This window comes from Gymnoscopelus braueri (genome assembly GCF_963280865.1).
Source record: "Gymnoscopelus braueri genome assembly, chromosome: 7".
Taxonomy (NCBI): domain Eukaryota; kingdom Metazoa; phylum Chordata; class Actinopteri; order Myctophiformes; family Myctophidae; genus Gymnoscopelus; species Gymnoscopelus braueri.
Window position 1 is genome coordinate 50,059,841 of NC_137608.1, and position 21,390 is coordinate 50,081,230.

Here is a 21,390-nt window from a genome sequence, read left to right on the forward strand (position 1 = left end):
TACAGTAACAGATGGGAGGCCTGTGAACGCTTTCCATACGTTCAAGTGCATTTATATAGAGCTTTTATCCAAAGAGCTTTACATTAGGCATTACATTCACCCATTCACACACACATTCACACACCGATGGAGGAGGAAACCATGCAAGGCACCAACTTGCTCATCTGGAGCAATTAGGGGTTCAGTGTCTTGCTCAAGGACACTTTGACACTAACTCTGGGGGAGCCCGGGACTGAACTGGGAACCTTGAGGTTCGCATCCGGCCGCTCTAGCGGCCACTCTACCCCTTGAGCCACTGCCACCCCTAGGTCCTGGACCCTGATCCAGACAACATGGGGAACCACTGCATAATGTGTTCTGTATAATGTGTCATGAAGTTAGCCCGGAATGGCTGATGTACAATTTACGGTACAGTTCTGTTGTAATTATATGTAAAGTAACTTGAAGTAAGTGGAAATAACATTAAATAAAGGCCTAATAAAGAACACATTTGTTCTAACGAAACCCTTACAGTAGACTAATAGTAGCCTAACATCACATCATGTAGTTAGTAGTTGCGGGGTTGTAATGTGACGGTCAAGTAAGTGGAAATAACATAACATTAGGCATTATAAAGAACATGTATTTATTATTAGGCTTTGTTAGGTCTTATTAGGCTTTGTTAGCCTCTAGGAATGATGTTCCATAATTAGAGTATAACTGTGTTTGTTTCTGTCTAATAGCAGAGAACACCATTTCTAATAACGCCTTTTGTTACGTTTCATTCAATTTCTAATTACAAAATAATTAAGGGATAATAGTGGAAAATAAGGGTATAACAACGTTTTTTTCTTTCTAATAAAAAACATTATTGCTAATAAGAAACACATTATTTGTAATAACGGCTTATTATGTTAAATTAGTGTACCGTAAATTGTGCTGCAACCCTAATTTGTATGAGAGGGAGAGTTTATCACAAAATATAATAATATACAGAAGAGTGAAATAGTGATGTTGGTTTCTAAATGTGTGTTTTTATATGCAATTTATTAGGTTCAAGTCACAGTACATAATGTATCAGAATCACTTCTGCTCAGACAGAACCTCATTTTTGTTACATTTAACATTCAGAACACCGTCAACAAATACCGCAACACAAACAAAAACTAAAACAAAACCAAATTAAAACACAAAAAATAAAGAAAACATAATACCGGTACAGGGTCCGCCAACACCCCTCTTCACATTGACCACAGAGTACTCAACCTGGAAGTGAGTGGTTGCCACATCTTTAAAAAGCCTTTGTAATTATCATGTGGTTTCTAAATGTGTTAATAGTCCTGCAGCAATGAATTGTTGGAAGGACTGTGGAATGATTGGTGATCATTCACATATATTTTTGGACTGTCCAAACATCATTTCATTTTGGGGTCAAAGGAATAGACACAATTTGGGGAATTGATCTACCATTGTACCCGATCGATTTTTCTTGCCTGGTGTGGTTTCCTGATGACCTATGTAATGGAAATCAGAAGTATATTTTACACATACTTGTGACGACTTCAAGCAAAGTAATGACAATTAATAGGAGGAAGCCGAACTTTAATGGACACACAGAGCAGGCGTACTTAAAAAAACAGTTCCCTTTTATGTAATTTTCTTTTAACAGTCCATTTTTATCACTGGGTATACCGTCTCTGTTAGATTGAATATGCTCAAATGGAACCGAGTTATCTTGGTCTGAAAAAGAAAAAAAAAGAAAAGAGGGTGCTGTAAAAGACTGTACTTACCAACACAGATCCATCTGCGTTCGTATCCTTTGGGTCAAAGGTCATGGTGGTTCCATAAAAGATGTTTCTTGCCTGTGTAGGGCCATATAATATGTATATAAATAACATGATTATTCAATTAATTGAAAAAGTTATCACAAATAATTGATAGTTGCAGGAATACTTGCCTGAGCTCCACAGAGCAACAGCAACAGGAGAGGTGATGAAGAGAGACACACTCCTCCTCCTCCTCCTCCTCGGAGAGAGAGAGAGACTAGAGATATCAGACAGACAGGAGGAGGTGCGAGGCGGGGCTTTGATACGAGGCGGCGCGAGGAGGAGGAGGAGGAGGCGCGAAGCGGGGCTTTGATACGAGACGGCGCCTCCTCGCGAGCCTCGCGTAAAAAAAACCTGTCTCGAAAAGCTCCGCCTCGCGCCGAAGCCCCGCGCCTAAAAGCAAGCGCTCCTCTTTTAATTTCCCTGGAATGCCAATTTCCCTGTGACATATACACTCTCTTATCTAAATAAACCAAAACATTATAAAGAAAAACAACAACCAACAACAGCAATGGCAATGGGTAAAACCTGCAGGTAAAAAACACATTTGTTTTTTTATTTTATTTTATTTAAAAAAAAAAAAAAGGCACCAAATACAGGCATCATACCGATGATAGCATTGTAGTTCATTTTCACAAAATGATAGCACCAAAAATATACTGTTATATCCCAGACTTCCCATTCCCATGTCCCTTGATAGGCACGCCGTTCAGTCAGTGGTGAGAGAGAGAAAGAGAGAGAGAGAGAGAGAGAGAGAGAGAGAGGGCGGTTTCAGACTGGATCCGTTTGAATCGAAGCGCAGAAGGAGCGAGTGCATTCTCCGGCAGCGGCAACAGCCGCGGAACGTCCGCGGAACTTCCGGTGGAGGAGCGGCAGCTCCCGGCAGTGACTGCCGGCGGTGGAGCGTCAGCTGCCGGCGGAGCAGCGGAACTGCCGCGGAAACTGCCGGTGGAGGAGCGGCAGTCGCGGAAACTGCCGGTGGAGGAGCGGCAGTCGCGGAACTGCCGGTGGAGGAGCGGCAGTCAACTTCTTTTTCCGCCGATAAAGTATAGTTTTGGACCATGACGGAGCCGCGCCGAATCAGCAGACCTTGAGGCCAAGGAGTCGCGCCCGAGCGCCTCCAGGCGCGAGTGCCCGCGACGACCGGCCGATGGTCTGCTATTCGACTAAGCGGCGTCCGAGTTATGTACCGATAGGCACAGAATCGTAAATAATATTAGTGGGGACTGCGTTACACAAACGCAGCACACTCCCAAAGCTGACGCCACCGGCAGCTCCAGCCGGCGCCGCCGCCGCCGCCACCGGCAGCAGCCGCTGCCGGAAAATGCACTCGCTGTCCCTCTCGAAGCGTTCCCGAGTACGCTTGGCTTCTCCCAGCTGGTCAGCATTCACACTGGCCAAAATCCTTTCGTACTCGACCATTTAATTTAGCAGTAATGGTAAATATGTGCCTCATGGGGGCGCTGTTGACTATGGGGCTTTGGAAGAGAGAATGTCATTCACAGAAGAAAAGTCACTCTAGAGTGAATAATAAAGTTTGACTGTGTTCCTGACGTTGTCTTGAGTTATAATAACAACAGATCAACAATACACAACCAAAGCAGTGTGTGCACTGCATGGTCTTTGAAACCTCGAAATGTAACGTCGTCTGTTAATATGATATTGGCGTCACGGACGCATCCTTGGTATGACGTCACGGACTAACCCTTGGTGTATTTATCCTTATAAATACGTTCGCCACACATGTGTTTTTTGTTTATTATTTTTCACGGCTCGCGCTACTCAAACACTAGCGGGATTATTATTTCTTGTCAACATTCAAGTAGAACAATGAGAAGGTATAACCCAGCTAAAATAATGCGTCATTATAACAAATATATAAATGATATATGATTAGCAGTCCAGTCTGTCCACTTCCTTCTCTTGGTACGGATGGATTCACACTGCCGCGTTCCGTTCCCGACTCCGCAGCAATCGGACCCGAGACTACCTCCCCAGGTGGTTTCGAGTACGGTACGGTGATGCGTTACGGGGAACGGTTCGCTACGTTCACACTACCACAACATCTGCCATGTGGTCTGGAGTGCGCACCCGGGACCCGAGTGTGAAACGGCTCAGAGAGAGAGAGAAAGATGAAGTCAAAGTGCAGGACATTCAGTGCTGTGGGATGCTAGATGTCATGCTGCAGCTCTCTTGAACCACACGCTAATGTAAAAGCAACATTAGCATTATCCTTGACAGACAATGGGTAAGAACAGTAGACGAGCCGTACATAGTATGTAATGAAGGCTAACATAATAGCATAATACAAAAGACAAATGTTTTGTTTGTTTTTTCAGCCACAAGAGTGATGAACTGGTGCTGAACTTGTGTATATATACAAAGATAGGAACAAATCTAACGTGTCTTTTTGGCAGAATGAAGGCATACAGTAGTCACACATCTTAGAAAATAATTAACATATTGATTAAAAAAATAAGCTTTCTCTTTAGAGTCGTTGTAAGGCTAATGCCTAATTTATGCTTCGTCGCACGAAGGTGTCCCGCGCCGGAAATAGCAGAGCTGCAAACAAGCAAACATCACGATGTGTTGAGCTTGTTGAATCCGATATTTTTGGCATGGGACACGGTTGCAAGGCCATTATAGTTTTAAACAATTGTTTAGCTTGAATTATTATATAAAGCACAGCTAATAAAATGGAAGATAGATTTCATATCCACCCAAAAATACTGGGCTTATGTATGAAATAAATTGACAAAGACTACAAACAACAACAACAGCAATGAATTTTCCATTACTTTTTTCATTTATTTTTAATATATTTTTTAAATGTTTCCCCCCGCCGAAAGTGAAGTATCCCTTTAAGGCTTGAAGTATTTTGTGAAACATAAATGTGAGGGAAGGATAAACAGAAGATATGACGTAATTGCACTTGAATAGATATCATTTGTAATATATATATATCAATCCTTTCCTTGGCCTCGGGCAAAACCAATACTCTGTGGGGTAATTTGTCATTTTCCAAATATTTCTGTTCATCGGGACATTCCCTTTAATTTGTGATTTCCGTTTGGGGGGTGGGGGGGGGGGGTCTTTCTATACACATTTCTTAACCACTTAAACCCCATACTTTGTTCAGTAGAGTCCCCCAGGGCTCTGTACTAGTGACTTTTCAGTCTTCACTCTCCACGCTAAATATCTTCGCTGGAAATAGCCGACCACCTACAAGCTCACAAGCCCCCAAGCTCATTGTGAGCTTGTATCTCCATTGAGAGCTGGATGTTTCCTGGCACTGACTGAATGTTATCTTCTCTCTGATCGTGTTTCAGAAATTCTGGGAGCTGGCCAAGCAAGTGAGTGAGTTCATGACCTGGAAGAAAGTGGAATGTCCCTTTGAGAAGGACCGCCGGATCCTGCAGTACCTGCTGACCGCTCCTGTGTTCAGCGAGGACGGTACGTAAGCGCCCAACGCAGTGTTTCCCATTCTGTGGCTCGGGGCCCATTTGTGGCATGTGGACCCGTTTTTATGGGTTAGCGCGAGTATATATCCCTTTATTTCTTGTTTCCTACATTTAGTTTTGAATTATTATTATTTCAAAATATTTCTAAAATTCCCCCCCAAAATTGTTATATTTTTTTCATAAATTAAAAACAAATGTAAAACATAAATAATAAAAAATGTAAGCAATTCCATAAATTAGAGGGATTTTAAAAAAAAAGAAGTAGTGAAAATAGCTGATCTACACAACTTGTTGCTATGCGACGCATTGTTACTGTAGCTTGCAGATCTGTTATTTCCTCAATGGAGTATAAACTGAGCTCAAACACTTAAACTCTCGATACTTAGTACACTAATACTAAGTTCATCGGTATCGGCTTTGTACTTGGTACGCTCTTTTTTCCCTCTACAACCGAAAATAGCCGATCTGTAAGCCCAATAACGTGTCCCAACGCGACGCGTTGTGAGCTTGTAGATTGGCAATTTTTGCCAATCTACCCAGAATAGGGATTCTAGGGTTTAAGTTAAAAGTAAAATCACACACTCCGTCCCTTTCCTCTCCCTATACTTGGGCACCAGTAGCACATATAGGAGCATGTAATCTCACACCGACCCTCCCTTTTTATCCTTGTCAAAGCACCGCCATTGGCCGCCGGGCCTTGTCACTCAACGTATGGAGGGGCTAGACTGGGGTCGGTGTGTGTGTAATCTTCTTGATGCTATAAGCACCAGGAGATATGCCTCCACCACCCTGCTGTTCCTCAGACATAGATAGAGAGATAGGATCACATTCAGATTAGCCTGGCCTGGCTACACACAGATTAAAGAAATAACAGCACACACCCTGTCTGTCTGGGTCTGCACTTTACTCTGTCCACTGCTGCATTATGGTGATGTCATCACTCAGCCATTCCATTGTGTTACTGCTATGCTCAGTGGTGTAAAGTAACTAAGTACATTTACTCAAGTACTGTACTTTGTAAAATTTTGAGGAATCTTTTACTGGAGTATTTCCAATTTTCAGTACTTCATCTCCACTACATCTCAGAGGCAAATATTGTACTTTTACTCCACTACAATTATTTGAAAACTTTAGTTACTAGTTACTTTGTGGATTTTGATTATTATTACAAAACATACATTAACCACTTCAGCCCTATATTCATTTCGGCCATTTGAAAATAGCCGATCTACAAGCTCACAATGCGTCGCGATTTTGATACCAATACGTTTGTACTTTTACTCAAGTAGACTTTGAAATCCGGACTTTTACTTGTAACAGAGTATTTCTATATTGCAGTACCTATACTTTTACTTAAGTAAAACATTTGAGTACTTTTTCCAACACAGGCTATATGCTTAACTTATTCTTAGTTGCGTGCCGGTGTCGTGTGCGGGGGGCTGTGAGCAGTTCCGATAAATATGTCTACCAGTGACATCATTGGTAGGCAGGTTTGGACATTTCAAAGAAGATTAAAAAATGTTTATGTTTTATTGCTGCTAGAATAAAGGCTTCTATGCTAACTTTCCAGGAAGAGAAAGGCTGTAGTTTCTATTGGAATCCCCTTCGATGATGTATAGGCACTGGGTCTGAATTGTCCATATCCCACCAGTGAGATGACAGAAATTGTGTCGTCCTAGCAACAAGCATTAGTGAGGAACATAGGTGAAGTGCTCCTTTGACTCTCGAAAGTCGGCCTGGTTAAAAAACTAAGCGTTGTGTCTTGTGTTCCTCCCCACAGCGCTGAGCCTGGCATCGTATGAGAGTGAAGGACCTGAAAACAACATGGAGAAGGACAGGTGGAAGTCCCTGAGGTGTGTAGACCCATTCACCGTCACAGTCTCGTCTTACATAATACATGCTTGCTGACCACACATACTGAAAGTTTTATTTGACTTCTATTAGTTTATGTAAAACTACAATAATAATGATAATTCTAGAAAGGCCTTCTAAATCAATAGTTCTCACACTTTAAAGATTTTCCCAAAATGCTTTATCTGCTATTTTTGAATAGCCAACGCGAAATTTTAAACGACACACATGCTTTCCCAGTTTTACAAAGTACAAATCAGAGTACTTCTTTCTGTTTCTAATAGCCGCCTCTTCTGTCCACAGGTCCACTCTGCTAAGCAGGGTGTAACGTAGTGACGTGAAGAAAGCACAGTGAAGCTGAATCCTCTAGACAAGCAAAGCGCCCAGTGCCCAGTCATTGTTGTCTTTGTCCAAAATGAAGTATCCCCGTTTTGAAAGGGAAGCGACAATCTCCACTCCGGCTGAAGAGGACTGTTTTTTTCTTTTCTGTTTTTTTCATTCCTCCGGCGTCAAGATTTCTATAGAGGCGTACTGAGTTTTTACTTAACTCTTTTGTGCTGTATATTTTGGGACAGCTGTTTTTTCATCTCTTTGTATGAATTTGTATTAAGTCTTGAAAACAGTGCTATATGACCATCACCGTAATAGCCAAGGGAGGTATTTTTCTTCTCCAAAGCTGTGGGTCTGATTTATATGTCATCTCACATTGGTGTGCAAATGCCGGAAAAAAAGCAGACGCGGCGCGTTATGAGCTTGTAGATCTGCCGTTTTTGCCGCAGGATACCGTCACACGACGGCATACAAATTAAGCATTACAGTAGACGTTTAGTGTATGGCTGGGGAGTCCAGTGGTTCCTCGGCCATCTTCAACATGTATTATCCACTGAAGCTAAAAGTTAGCTGCGGGTCAGCTAACTCATTCCGAACGGGTAGAACAAAAACAAACAAACAAACAAAAAAGATTCTCTTTGTCTCAAAATGCCAGCATTCTCAGAACCGAGAAACTCCTCTCAATGTCAAAACCTTAACCTGCAACACTGTTGTTCCATTATAAAAGCTAGCCTTTTTTGTAGTTTCTCTTATTATGCATTTCTCCTCGTTTATGTATGGCGAAAATGTCTTTGGTCCGTGTGTGGTGGTCAGCCACCCTTTGTATTTCTCTGCAGAAGTTATATTTTGTGCTGTGTAAAATGCACTGGCTGCATTTTGAACATGATGTCATGTTTTTTTGGTGTATGTATGTGTAAAGCCTCATCAGGAAACAGACCCCTTGTTCTTTATCAATGGGACTCTTGGCCTTGTGCTTAAAACGGAGGCGTGATGATAGTGTGTTGGTGATAATCAGTGGTGGACAATGGCTAAGTACACGTACTTGATTGAGTACTGTACTTGAGTACATCTTTGTTTTGAGTATTGAGTACTATCTGTACTTCACTACTTAGTTTTTTCCTCCCCACTACATTAGCCTACACTACGACAAATATTGTACTTTTGACTCCACTACATTGCTAGGAAGGGACCCCTGGGACCCAAACTTACAAAAGTACATTATGAATGAACCATTCATGCCCTATTAAAAAAATAGTGAACAGAATTGATCTACAAGCTCACACTGTGTAGTAATGTGGCACTTTGTGAGCATGTAGATCGGCTATTTTCACAATTTTCAGATTTTCTTTCCTTCTAAATTTCAATCTAGCAACGCATTGATATTAAAAAACAATATGTACTTTGTAATTTTTACTTTTGAATACTTAACTCAAGTAAAAAAAAAACTCTAGTAATATTTCACCAGGAGTATCTATACTTTGACTCAAGTACTGCGATTGAGTACTTTGTCCACCACTGTGTGTTAGTGATAATCAGTGTTAAAATAGCTTCATGTCGTGATGGCACAGCGAGAGGTTCAGGCACTCAGGCTTCAGCCATCTGTTGAGGGACTTAACCCACTGGTTCTCAAACCTTTTCATGTCAAGGACCCCCACGTTGATAACGTATTTGGGGGCGGACCCCCATTGGCAAATATTTTGTATAAGAGATGTCAAATTATTCCAAATTTTTGTTTTTCTGGGGACCCCGTGGAACCCTCTTCAAGGACCCCTGGGGGACCCTGTTCCCCACTTTGAGAACCACTGGTTTAACCATCTCTAGCTGTATCCTATTTTCCTCAATGTCTAGCCTACTCCACTACAGAAACGTACGCTGGCACTGCCACCTTGTGGTCGATATCTAGAAGTGAATGGTGAAGGCTGCAGATGATTCCACACACACACACACACACACACACACACACACACACACACACACACACACACACACACACACACACACACACACACACACACACACACACACACACACACACACACTAGCCTGTGCCGAACAATGTTCTCTGTATGTTAAGTTTGTTTTGTCATAAATATATAGATTATATAGATTTGTCCCCCTCTATTTGTTTTATTTATAAATCTGTGTTTTGTTGTTTTTTCCCCCCTTTCTTTTCTCATCATCATGCCAATATTTACTATTTTATTCCTGATATTTAATTTTGTACTATAGGTACAGAACATACTTAGTCATGATATATATCAGCCTGTGTGTTTTGTATGAGATTGTTAACCACTTGAACCCTGTATGGTTGAGCGGAGTCCCTCAGGGCTCTGTACTAGTGTATTTTCCGTTTTCTGTTACTGTGGGGAAAGCTTTAGCTGAAAAATAGCAGATCGACAAGCTCTGTGAGCTTGTCGATCTGCTATTTTTCAGCGAAAGCTTTTCCCACAATATGGATGCTGGGGTTTAAGTGGTTTGACCCCTTGAACCCCAGCATCCCTATTCTGGTGGGAGGCTGGAAAAAAGTTCAATTGTACAGTAACTCGTTTTTAACTAAGAATAGAGGGTTTAAGTGGTTAATGTTCAGGGTAACAGCATACACTATGAAGTTAAATGGTTTAACTGATGTCCAGCTTGCCCCCCCCCCCCCCCACACACACACAGACAGACTGCTGTTCTGTTCAATGTAAATATGTTTGTTCCTTTGTATTTTCACTTTAATAAGGATTAGATGAAGACTGTTTATAAATGCATTAGTTGTGTTTTGAAAGACAAAAGTTGAATAAAACAATGCCGGACTGACTGTTTCTTTGTTTTAGTGAATCATAGTGAAGACAGTTTTTTTTTTTTTTTTTTCTCCAAAAATGAATGAAAAAAGTAATTGAAAAAACACGGCCCCCTCAGTTATTAGATGGACAATATCAGTCACCAGAACCAATGACATATGTTTTCAATGAGTCTAAATACGGTTAAAATGGAATTTAAAGTTACAAAGGGCTTGTAGCCTATAGGAAGAGGGTTTGTCTGTTAGAATTAATATCAAATATATAAATACTGAATGAAGCAACTTAAAAACTGTCTGGGTTGCTCACAAAAGCCTTAGTAGACGATAAAATGACCCCAAACATGTTTGAAAGTGAAATATTCCTGTAAGCAGAAGTAAGTATGCTGAAAAAAAAAACACATACCAGTCTGTGTGTGTGTGTGTGTGTGTGTGTGTGTGTGTGTGTGTGCGTGTGCGTGTGTGTGTGTGTGTGTGTGGTGTGGGGGGGGGGGGGGGGGGGGGGGGGGACTGTATTAGTGGTGGTAAAGTACTCAATTTGTTTACTTAAGTAATGGAGAAATACTCTTGTACAAGTAAAAGTCCAGTACTTGAGTAAAAGTAAAAAAGTATTGGCATGAAAATATACTTAAAGTACCAAAAGTAATACTCATAATGCAGAATGTCCCATTTCACAAGTTTTCAAATGTAGTACATGTTTTAAAAAATCTTTTGAAAATAGCACATCAACAAGATCACGATGTGTCGCATCGCAACACATTGTGAGCTTGTAGATCTGCTATTTTCAAATGACCTAAATGTATATAGGGCTGAAGTGGGTAATGTATGTTTTGGAGTAATAATCCAAATCTACAAAGTAACTAGTAACTAAAGTTTTCAAATAATTGCAGTGGAGTAAAAGTATAATATTTGCCTTCTGAGGTGTTAGGCCTAGTGGAGTAGAAGTAAAAGTGCAGAAATTGGAAATACTCCAGTAAAGTAAAAAATACCTCAAAATTGTATCAGGATGTTATCACAGATTTGTTAAGCAATGCTTAAAATGAAGTGGTGCAACACAACTCTAATCAAAATAAATCCTAGATCATCAAGTCCTTGATTAGTCCTAAACTAAGCTTTATTTAACCCTTGTTGGTGTTCATTTCAATGTGAAATGGAATAGATTAGATTCAAAGTGTCCTTATTGTCATGATATGTTTACATTGTCAACGCGAGTCAAATAAAACAATAAATAAATAAATGTACAGTCAGTCTGTCAGGTTGTTCACGTCAACATGTCTCTCTCTCTAGTAACTGCTGATGTTTAATAAAATAATAATCCTGATTGGCTGTTGAGTGAATCAGGAAGTGAAATACAAGTTTGGGGAGTTTCCAGTGAGAAGCTTCAAACAACCACACACACACACACGCACGCACGCACGCACGCACGCACGCACGCACGCACGCACGCACGCACGCACGCACGCACACACACACACACACACACACACACACACACACACACACACACACACACACACAATTTTAGCCTCTGTCAGTGGGGGGGGGGGCAAGATTTTTTGTCGGAGGAGGGGGGGGGGGGGGTAGAGACAAAATAAGCTATGGAACTCTGAAAGGTATTATTTTACACTATGGAATTGGAAATAATAGAACATATTCACATGGTGGCTATTTACGGTGTGAACATGGTCTTCGGAGACCACACCCCCTTGTCACCCTGCATAATAATACATATGTGCAGAGTAGACCAGTGGAGTGCTCCAGAATTTTATTTGGTTATTCTCTTCTGAAGTGACCAGATATTTTTATTTCTGATTCAAGTTGTCCCCCTTTCTTTCTTTCTTTCTTTCTTTCTTTCTTTCTTTCTTTCTTTCTTTCTTTCTTTCTTTCTTTCTCTTCAACAGAATCAGAATCATCTTTATTGTCAGATGTCACAGGTTAAAGGTGTAAAGAAAATATGTTTTAGTGCAGCTCCATCGTTTTGGTTATTTTCAGAAAGAAAAGAAGACGGGGGATGGGCAAGGAGAGAATAAAAGATGAATTAAACAAAGATATGTGATGTTATGTAATTGTATTTCACCGTTTGTCTGTTTTCTGATGTTATTGTGTTTCTGATTTTATGTTTTGGGTGAGGACTGCGGATGAAAATTAGCATCTTTGCACACACACACACACACACACACACACACACACACACACACACACACACACACACACACACACACACACACACACACACACACACACACACACACACACTCAGACTCACACTTTGATCACATGACCAGTGTGTTTTGAAAGACATTTGATGGTTTCAGCAGTGAGATGTAATGAGGCTTGGATTGATGCTTATCTTTGCACACACACACACACACACACACACACACACACACACACACACACACACACATATACGCACGCACGCTCACTCGCGCGCAGCGCGCAGGCACGCGCACACACACACACACACACACACACACACACACACACACACACACACACACGCACACACACACACACACACACACACACACACACACACACACACACACACACACACAAACACAGACAAGCGATTTTAGCCTCTGTCAGGGGGGGCAAGATTTTGTCGGAGGAGGGGGGAGACAAAAGCCATGGAACTCTGACTGGTATTATGTTACACTATGGAATTAGAAATAATAGAACATATTCACATGGTGGCCATTTTTGCATTGAAGAAACGGGGTGGCATTTCATTAACTTAATAGCAAAATGGCCGCCGTTTGAATATGGTCTTCAGAGACCACACCCCCTTGTCACCCTGCATAATAATACATATATGGAGAGTAGACCAGTGGAGTGCTCCAGCATTTTATTTGGGTTTTCTCTTCTGAAGTGACCAGATATTTTACTTTCTGATTCAAGTTGTCCCCCTTTCTTTCTTTCTTTCTTTCTTTCTTTCTTTCTTTCTTTCTTTCTTTCTTTCTTTCTTTCTTGTGTTTCTCTTCAACAGAATCAGAATCATCTTTATTGTCACATCACATGTTAAAGGTGTAAAGAATACATAGGACCACAATGGAAACAACAAGTCCCCAGGATGTTTTTTGTCTTATCCTTTTAGCCTAAATGTCTTAGTCCTGAACCACATGCTGATTACATTTCTTCTGACTAATAAAGTATTGAATGGATCAAATCAATGTGACCTGATGAAGAGGACCAGTGTGTGTTCCTCACATTAAGGCTTAAATTGTCACTTCACTGGGACCCCCCCAAAATCCCCCTGGGGGTCCCCACACAGGTTGAGAACCACAGAGTTAAATGAGGACACATCACATCATGTGTAAATGTACATAGACACATACACCAGCTAATTACATTATTTATTTTATTAATATTTAAAATATGGAATCACTTCAATATGAAGTGATGAACTCTAACCTTTAACCTCCCATTATGTATCATCTGAAAGTAAATGTACAGTCAGTCTGTCAGGTTGTTCACGTCAACATGTCTCTCTCTCTAGTAACTGCTGATGTTTAATAAAATAATAATCCTGATTGGCTGTTGAGTGAATCAGGAAGTGAAATACAAGTTTGGGGAGTTTCCAGTGAGAAGCTTCAAACAACCACACACACACACACACACACACACACACACACAACACACACACACACACACACACGCACGCACGCACGCACGCACGCACGCACGCACGCACGCACGCACGCACGCACGCACGCACGCACGCACGCACGCACGCACGCACGCACACACACACACACACACACACACACACACACACACAATTTTAGCCTCTGTCAGTGGGGGGGGGGGCAAGATTTTTTGTCGGAGGAGGGGGGGGGGGGTAGAGACAAAATAAGCTATGGAACTCTGAAAGGTATTATTTTACACTATGGAATTGGAAATAATAGAACATATTCACATGGTGGCTATTTACGGTGTGAACATGGTCTTCGGAGACCACACCCCCTTGTCACCCTGCATAATAATACATATGTGCAGAGTAGACCAGTGGAGTGCTCCAGAATTTTATTTGGTTATTCTCTTCTGAAGTGACCAGATATTTTTATTTCTGATTCAAGTTGTCCCCCTTTCTTTCTTTCTTTCTTTCTTTCTTTCTTTCTTTCTTTCTTTCTTTCTTTCTTTCTCTTCAACAGAATCAGAATCATCTTTATTGTCAGATGTCACAGGTTAAAGGTGTAAAGAAAATATGTTTTAGTGCAGCTCCATCGTTTTGGTTATTTTCAGAAAGAAAAGAAGACGGGGGAGGGGCAAGGAGAGAATAAAAGATGAATTAAACAAAGATATGTGATGTTATGTAATTGTATTTCACCGTTTGTCTGTTTTCTGATGTTATTGTGTTTCTGATTTTATGTTTTGGGTGAGGACTGCGGATGAAAATTAGCATCTTTGCACACACACACACACACACACACACACACACACACACACACACACACACACACACACACACACACACACACACACACACACACACACACACACACACACACACACACACACTCAGACTCACACTTTGATCACATGACCAGTGTGTTTTGAAAGACATTTGATGGTTTCAGCAGTGAGATGTAATGAGGCTTGGATTGATGCTTATCTTTGCACACACACACACACACACACACACACACACACACACACACACACACACACACACACACACACACATATACGCACGCACGCTCACTCGCGCGCGCACGCAGGCACGCACACACACACACACACACACACACACACACACACACACACACACACACACACACACACACACACACACACACACACACATACACACACACAAACACAGACAAGCGATTTTAGCCTCTGTCAGGGGGGGCAAGATTTTGTCGGAGGAGGGGGGAGACAAAAGCCATGGAACTCTGACTGGTATTATGTTACACTATGGAATTAGAAATAATAGAACATATTCACATGGTGGCCATTTTTGCATTGAAGAAACGGGGTGGCATTTCATTAACTTAATAGCAAAATGGCCACCGTTTGAATATGGTCTTCAGAGACCACACCCCCTTGTCACCCTGCATAATAATACATATATGGAGAGTAGACCAGTGGAGTGCTCCAGCATTTTATTTGGGTTTTCTCTTCTGAAGTGACCAGATATTTTACTTTCTGATTCAAGTTGTCCCCCTTTCTTTCTTTCTTTCTTTCTTTCTTTCTTTCTTTCTTTCTTTCTTTCTTTCTTTCTTTCTTTCTTTCTTTCTTTCTTTCTTGTGTTTCTCTTCAACAGAATCAGAATCATCTTTATTGTCACATCACATGTTAAAGGTGTAAAGAATACATAGGACCACAATGGAAACAACAAGTCCCCAGGATGTTTTTTGTCTTATCCTTTTAGCCTAAATGTCTTATTCCTGAACCACATGCTGATTACATTTCTTCTGACTAATAAAGTATTGAATGGATCAAATCAATGTGACCTGATGAAGAGGACCAGTGTGTGTTCCTCACATTAAGGCTTAAATTGTCACTTCACTGGGACCCCCCCAAAATCCCCCTGGGGGTCCCCACACAGGTTGAGAACCACACAGGTTGAGAACCACAGAGTTAAATGAGGACACATCACATCATGTGTAAATGTACATAGACACATACACCAGCTAATTACATTATTTATTTTATTAATATTTAAAATATGGAATCACTTCAATATGAAGTGATGAACTTTAACCTTTAACCTCCCATTATGTATCATCTGAAAGCTTTTAATGATTTAGAACATTTAACATCTATAAACAAATGTTTTTTCTGTCTTTCTGTCTTTCATTCTAACTGTTTTACTTCAAAATTCCCCACCATCGTCTTGCCGGAAACAAATGATGTAACATTATATCTTTAATCTGATTGGCTGATTTTTCAAAACTAAAGAACGAGTCCTCCTTCATTCTCTTTCAGACTCCAGAACTTCTCTTGAGGTAAACATCTGTTTATTCTGATCTGTTTATTCTGTTTATTCTGATCTGTAGATTCTGAGCTGTTTATTCTGATTGATTGATTGATTGATTGATTGATTGATTGATTGATTGATTGATTGATTGATTGATTGATTGATTGATTGATTGAATTAATATTATTTCTACTCCAGTACATCTCAGAGGCAAATATTGTACTTTTACTTTAGTTACTAGTTACTTTGCAGATATACATTATTATATTATAAAACACACATTAACCACTTTAGCCCTATTTTATACCTAGGCTATTTTATAACGTTGTGAGCTTGTAAATCTGCTATTTTCCCAAACAGTTGTACATTTACTTTTGGTACTTTAAGTATATTTTGATACCTATACTTTTGTACTTTTACTCAACTCAGTTTTGAATTCCGGTATTGCAGTATTGATACTTTTACTTAAGTAAAACAAGTGGAGTACTTTTTCCACCACTGGAAAGCAGTTTGTTTATCAGTCTGGTGGTGTTGATCTGTTTCTCTACAGTCCAAACAAACAGCTCCAGGCTGACCTTCCCAGTTGTCTGACCCATCACAAACAACACACAACTGACACCACATCTGTCACAAGGACAAACACACTGACAAGCTCAAATTAAAGTCAATTCACAACAGGGACACCACCCACCCAAGCGTTCAATTGCAAATTTCAACTGATTGCTCATTTGTGGGTGAATTTGTTCATTGACCTTGATCTAAACACATGTTCATGAATCTCAATAGTATCACCAAATGAAAGGGCATCCCCCAATTTAGTCGGAAATAATATGTTCAATGTTTTTTCTACAGTGTTTGGTTCCAAATATAAGTTGGACTAGCGGCCATTTTGACAGAGACAAAATTCCTACTACTAGGACAGAGGTGGAGGTGGAGAACTGCTACTCAGGGTCTTACCTGTTATTGCTGTTTATTTACATGACAAATCCAAGATGGAGGACAAAAAACAACGTTTAAGTTCTAATCACAGGTTAAGGATGTTATCACAGATGTGTTAAGCAATGCTTCAAATGAAGTGGTGCAACACAACTCGAATGACAATAAATCCTAGATCAACAAGTCCTTGATTAGTCCTAAACTAAGCTTTATTTAACCCTTGTTGGTGCTCATTTAACTGTGAAATGGAATATATTTGATTCAAAGTGTCCTTATTGTCATGATATGTTTACATTGTCAAAGCGAGTCAAATAAAATAATACATAAATGAATAAATAAATGTACAGTCAGTGTGACTCTCTAGTAACTGCTGATGTTTAATGAAATAATAATCCTGATTGGCTGTTAAGTGAATCAGGAAGTGAAAGTTTAGGGAGTTTCCAGTCAGTGAGAAGCATCAACCGCACACGCGTGTGCGATTTTAGCCTCTGTCAGTAGGGGGGGGGGGATAAGATGTTGTCGGAGGAGGGGAGGGGGGGAGACAAAAGCTATGGAACTCTGACTGGTATTATTTTACACTATGGAATTGGAAATAATAGAACATATTCAAATGGCGGCCATTTTTGCATTTTGCATTGAAGAAACGGGGTGGCATTTCATTAACTTAATAGCAAAATGGCCGCTGTGTGAATATGGTCTTCAGAGACCACAACCCCTTGTCACCCTGCATAATAATACATATGTGCAGAGTAGACCAGTGGAGTGCTCCAGCATTTTATTTGGGTTTTCTCTTCTGAAGTGACCAGATATTTTACTTTCTGAATCAAGTTGTCCCCCTTTCTTTCTTTCTTTCTTTCTTTCTTTCTTGTGTTTCTCTTCAACAGAATCAGAATCTCTTTATTGTCACATCACAGGTTAAAGGTGTAAAGAAGTGGGTGAAATTATTTTTAGTGCAGCTCCATCATTTTAGTTATTTTCAGAAAGAGAAAGAAAAGAAGATGGGGGAGAGGGCAAGGAGAGAATAAAAGAAACAAAGATATTTACATACAGTATGTCCATGAGGTTAGACATAAGGTGCATAAGGTACAGTACATGAGGAGACATAAGGTGCATACGCAGCAGCTATACTGTTCATGATATGTGCAATAATCCAGAGTGTCCTCTTTCCAGAAACAGATAATGTAACATCATATCTTTAATCTGATTGGCTGATTCTTCTGAACTAAAGAACGAGTCCTCCTTCATTCTCTTTCAGACTCCAGAACTTTTCTTTCAGTAAACATCTGTTTATTCTGATCTGTTTATTCTGATCTGTTTATTCTCATCTGTTTATTCTGATCCGTTTATTCTCATCTGTTTATTCTCATCTGTTTATTCTCATCTGTTTATTCTCATCTGTTTATTCCCATCTGTTTATTCCCATCTGTTTATTCTCATCTGTTTATCTGATCTGTTAATTCTGATCTGTTTATTCTCATCTATTAAATTCAGTTCAGTTTTGATCAGTGATAAAGATTACAGCCACCCTCCTCATCCTCTCCTCTGTACTTCATGTCAAAGCGATCCCAGGAAGTAAGTACATTATATTTATGTTATTATATAATATATATCTACTGTTATTATATAAAACCAAATCACACACACACGCACACGCACACACACACACACACACACACACACACACACACACACACACACACATATACGCGCACGCAGGCACGCACAAACACACACACACACACACACACACACACACACACACACAAACACACACACACACACACACAACACACACACACACACACACACACACACACACACACACACACACACACATACACACACACAGACAAGCGAGTTTAGCCTCTGTCAGGGGGGCAAGATTTTGTCGGAGGAGGGGGGAGACAAAAGCTATGGAACTCTGACTGGTATTATGTTACACTATGGAATTAGAAATAATAGAACATATTCACATGGTGGCCATTTCTGCATTTTTTATTGAAGAAACAGGGTGGCATTTCATTAACTTAATAGCAAAATGGCCGCTGTTTGAATATGGTCTTCAGAAACCACACCCCTTGTCACCCTGCATAATAATACATATGTGCAGAGTAGACCAGTGGAGTAGTCCAGCATTTTATTTGGGTTTTCTCTTCTGAAGTGACCAGATATTTTACTTTCTGATTCAAGTTGTCCCCCTTTCTTTCTTTCTTTCTTTCTTTCTTTCTTTCTTTCTTTCTTTCTTTCTTTCTTTCTTTCTTGTGTTTCTCTTCAAAAAAATCAGAATCATCTTTATTGTCACATCACACGTTAAAGGTGTAAAGAAGTGGGTGAAATTATTTTTAGTGCAGCTCCATTGTTTTAGTTATTTTCAGAAAGAGAAAGAAAAGAAGACGGGGGAGGGGCAAGGAGAGAATAAAATATTAATTAAACAAAGATATTTACATATAGTATGCACATGAGGTTAGACATAAGGTGCATAAGGTACAGCATGTACAAGAGGGATAAGGCGCATCAGCAGTAGCTAACTGTTCATGATATGTGCAATAATCCAGACTGTCCTCTTTCCAGAAACAGATGATGTAACATCATATCTTTAATCTGATTGGCTGATTCTTCTGAACTAAAGAACGAGTCCTCCTTCATTCTCTTTCAGACTCCAGAACTTCTCTTTCAGTAAACATCTGTTTATTCTCATCTGTTTATTCTTTAACTCTTTCACTGCCAGACTTATTTCAGACTGTGTCGTCCCAGTGCCAGGAAAAAGGTGAATTTTTCCTCTGTTTGTTTTTTAACATTGAAGTGAATGGAGCAGCAATTTTTGGATAGCGTTATCTCCTAGTTCCTTTGAGATAAAAAAAAAAAAAAAAAGACCAAAAAAAAATCAGATTTTTTTTTTCATATTTTCCTCTTTTCGTCATTGGCCATGATAGCCATAGAGCCATCGGACGGGAATTCCCGTCCGGGGCAGTCAAAGAGTTAATTGATTGATTGATTGAATATTTTATTAGGCAAAAAAATTAAAACAGTTACATTTAAAATACTTTGTCTAACAGGTCCGTTCATAAAAGTCCTTGCGGACTTGTTTCCAATGAGGGCCTTGGTATTTAATTCATAGGCATTCTGATCTGTTTATACTCATCTGTTTATTCTGATCTGTTTATTCTCATCTGTTTATTCCCATCTATTAAATTCAGTTCAGTTTTGATCGGTGATGATAAAGATTACAGCCACCCTCCTCATCCTCTCCTCTGTACTTGTCAAAGCATCCCAGTAAGTAAGTACATTATATTTATGTTATTATATAATATAAACATGTATATCTACTGTTATTTTTTAAAACCAAATATGAACGATGCGCAACACAAACGAAACACAAACACAAACACAAACACACACACACACACACACACACACTCCCACACACACACACACACACACACACACACACACACACACACACACACACACACACACACACACACACACACACACACACACACACACACCTGCACACAGATCACATGACCAGTGTGTTTTTAAAGACATTTGATGGTTTCAGCAGTGAGATGTAATGAGGCTTGGATTGATGTTTATTGAACATGAACAGCATTTTACCAGTGACGCTGAACGCACGCACGCACGCAGACAAGCGATGTTAGCCTCTCTCAGTAGGGGGAGGGGCAAGATTTTTTTTTTTTTCAAAAGCTATGGAACTCTGACTGGTATTATTTTCATTTGGAATTGGAAATAATAGACCATATTCACATGGTGGCCATTTTTGCATTTTGCATTGAAGAAACGGGGTGGCATTTCATTAACTTAATAGAAAAATGGCCGCCGTGTGAATATGGTCTTCAGAGACCACACCCCCTTGTCACCCTGCATAATAATACATATGTGCAGAGTAGACCAGTGGAGTGCTCCAGCATTTTATTTGGGTTTTCTCTTCTGAAGTGACCAGATATTTTTACTTTCTGATTCAAGTTGTCCCCCTTTCTTTCTTTCTTATTTCTTTATTTCTTTATTTCTTTATTTCTTTATTTCTTTCTCTTTCTCTTTCTCTTTCTCTTTCTCTTTCTCTTTCTCTTTCTGTTTCTCTTTCTCTTTCTCTTTCTCTTTCTTTCTTTCTTTCTTTCTTGTGTTTCTCTTCAACAGAATCAGAATCATCTTTATTGTCACATCACAGGTTAAAGGTGTAAAGACGTGGGTGAAATTATTTTTAGTACAGCTCCATCGTTTTAGTTATTTTCAGAAAGAGAAAGAAAAGAAGACGGGGGAGGGGCAAGGAGAGAATAA

The 21,390-nt window shown here is 40.0% G+C and overlaps 1 protein-coding gene across 8 annotated transcripts in view; it reads left to right on the top strand.

Moving 5' to 3' along the window:
• LOC308089217 (H-2 class II histocompatibility antigen, E-S beta chain-like) overlaps positions 1 to 21,390 on the top strand; it is a 96,404-nt gene that overhangs the window by 63,032 nt on the left and 11,982 nt on the right. For 3 of the 8 annotated variants that reach the window (XM_080433796.1, XM_080433803.1, XM_080433799.1), the window contains exons 1-3: positions 18,578 to 18,663; positions 19,820 to 19,858; positions 20,289 to 20,368. The exons of 2 other annotated variants lie outside the window; for them this stretch is intronic. The gene's annotated coding sequence lies outside the window, so the exon portion shown is untranslated. Of the gene's footprint in view, positions 1 to 18,564; positions 18,664 to 19,747; positions 19,859 to 20,288; positions 20,369 to 21,390 lie in introns of those variants that run through there. 3 more of the 8 variants (XM_080433797.1, XM_080433798.1, XM_080433801.1) reach the window with 3 other exon arrangements.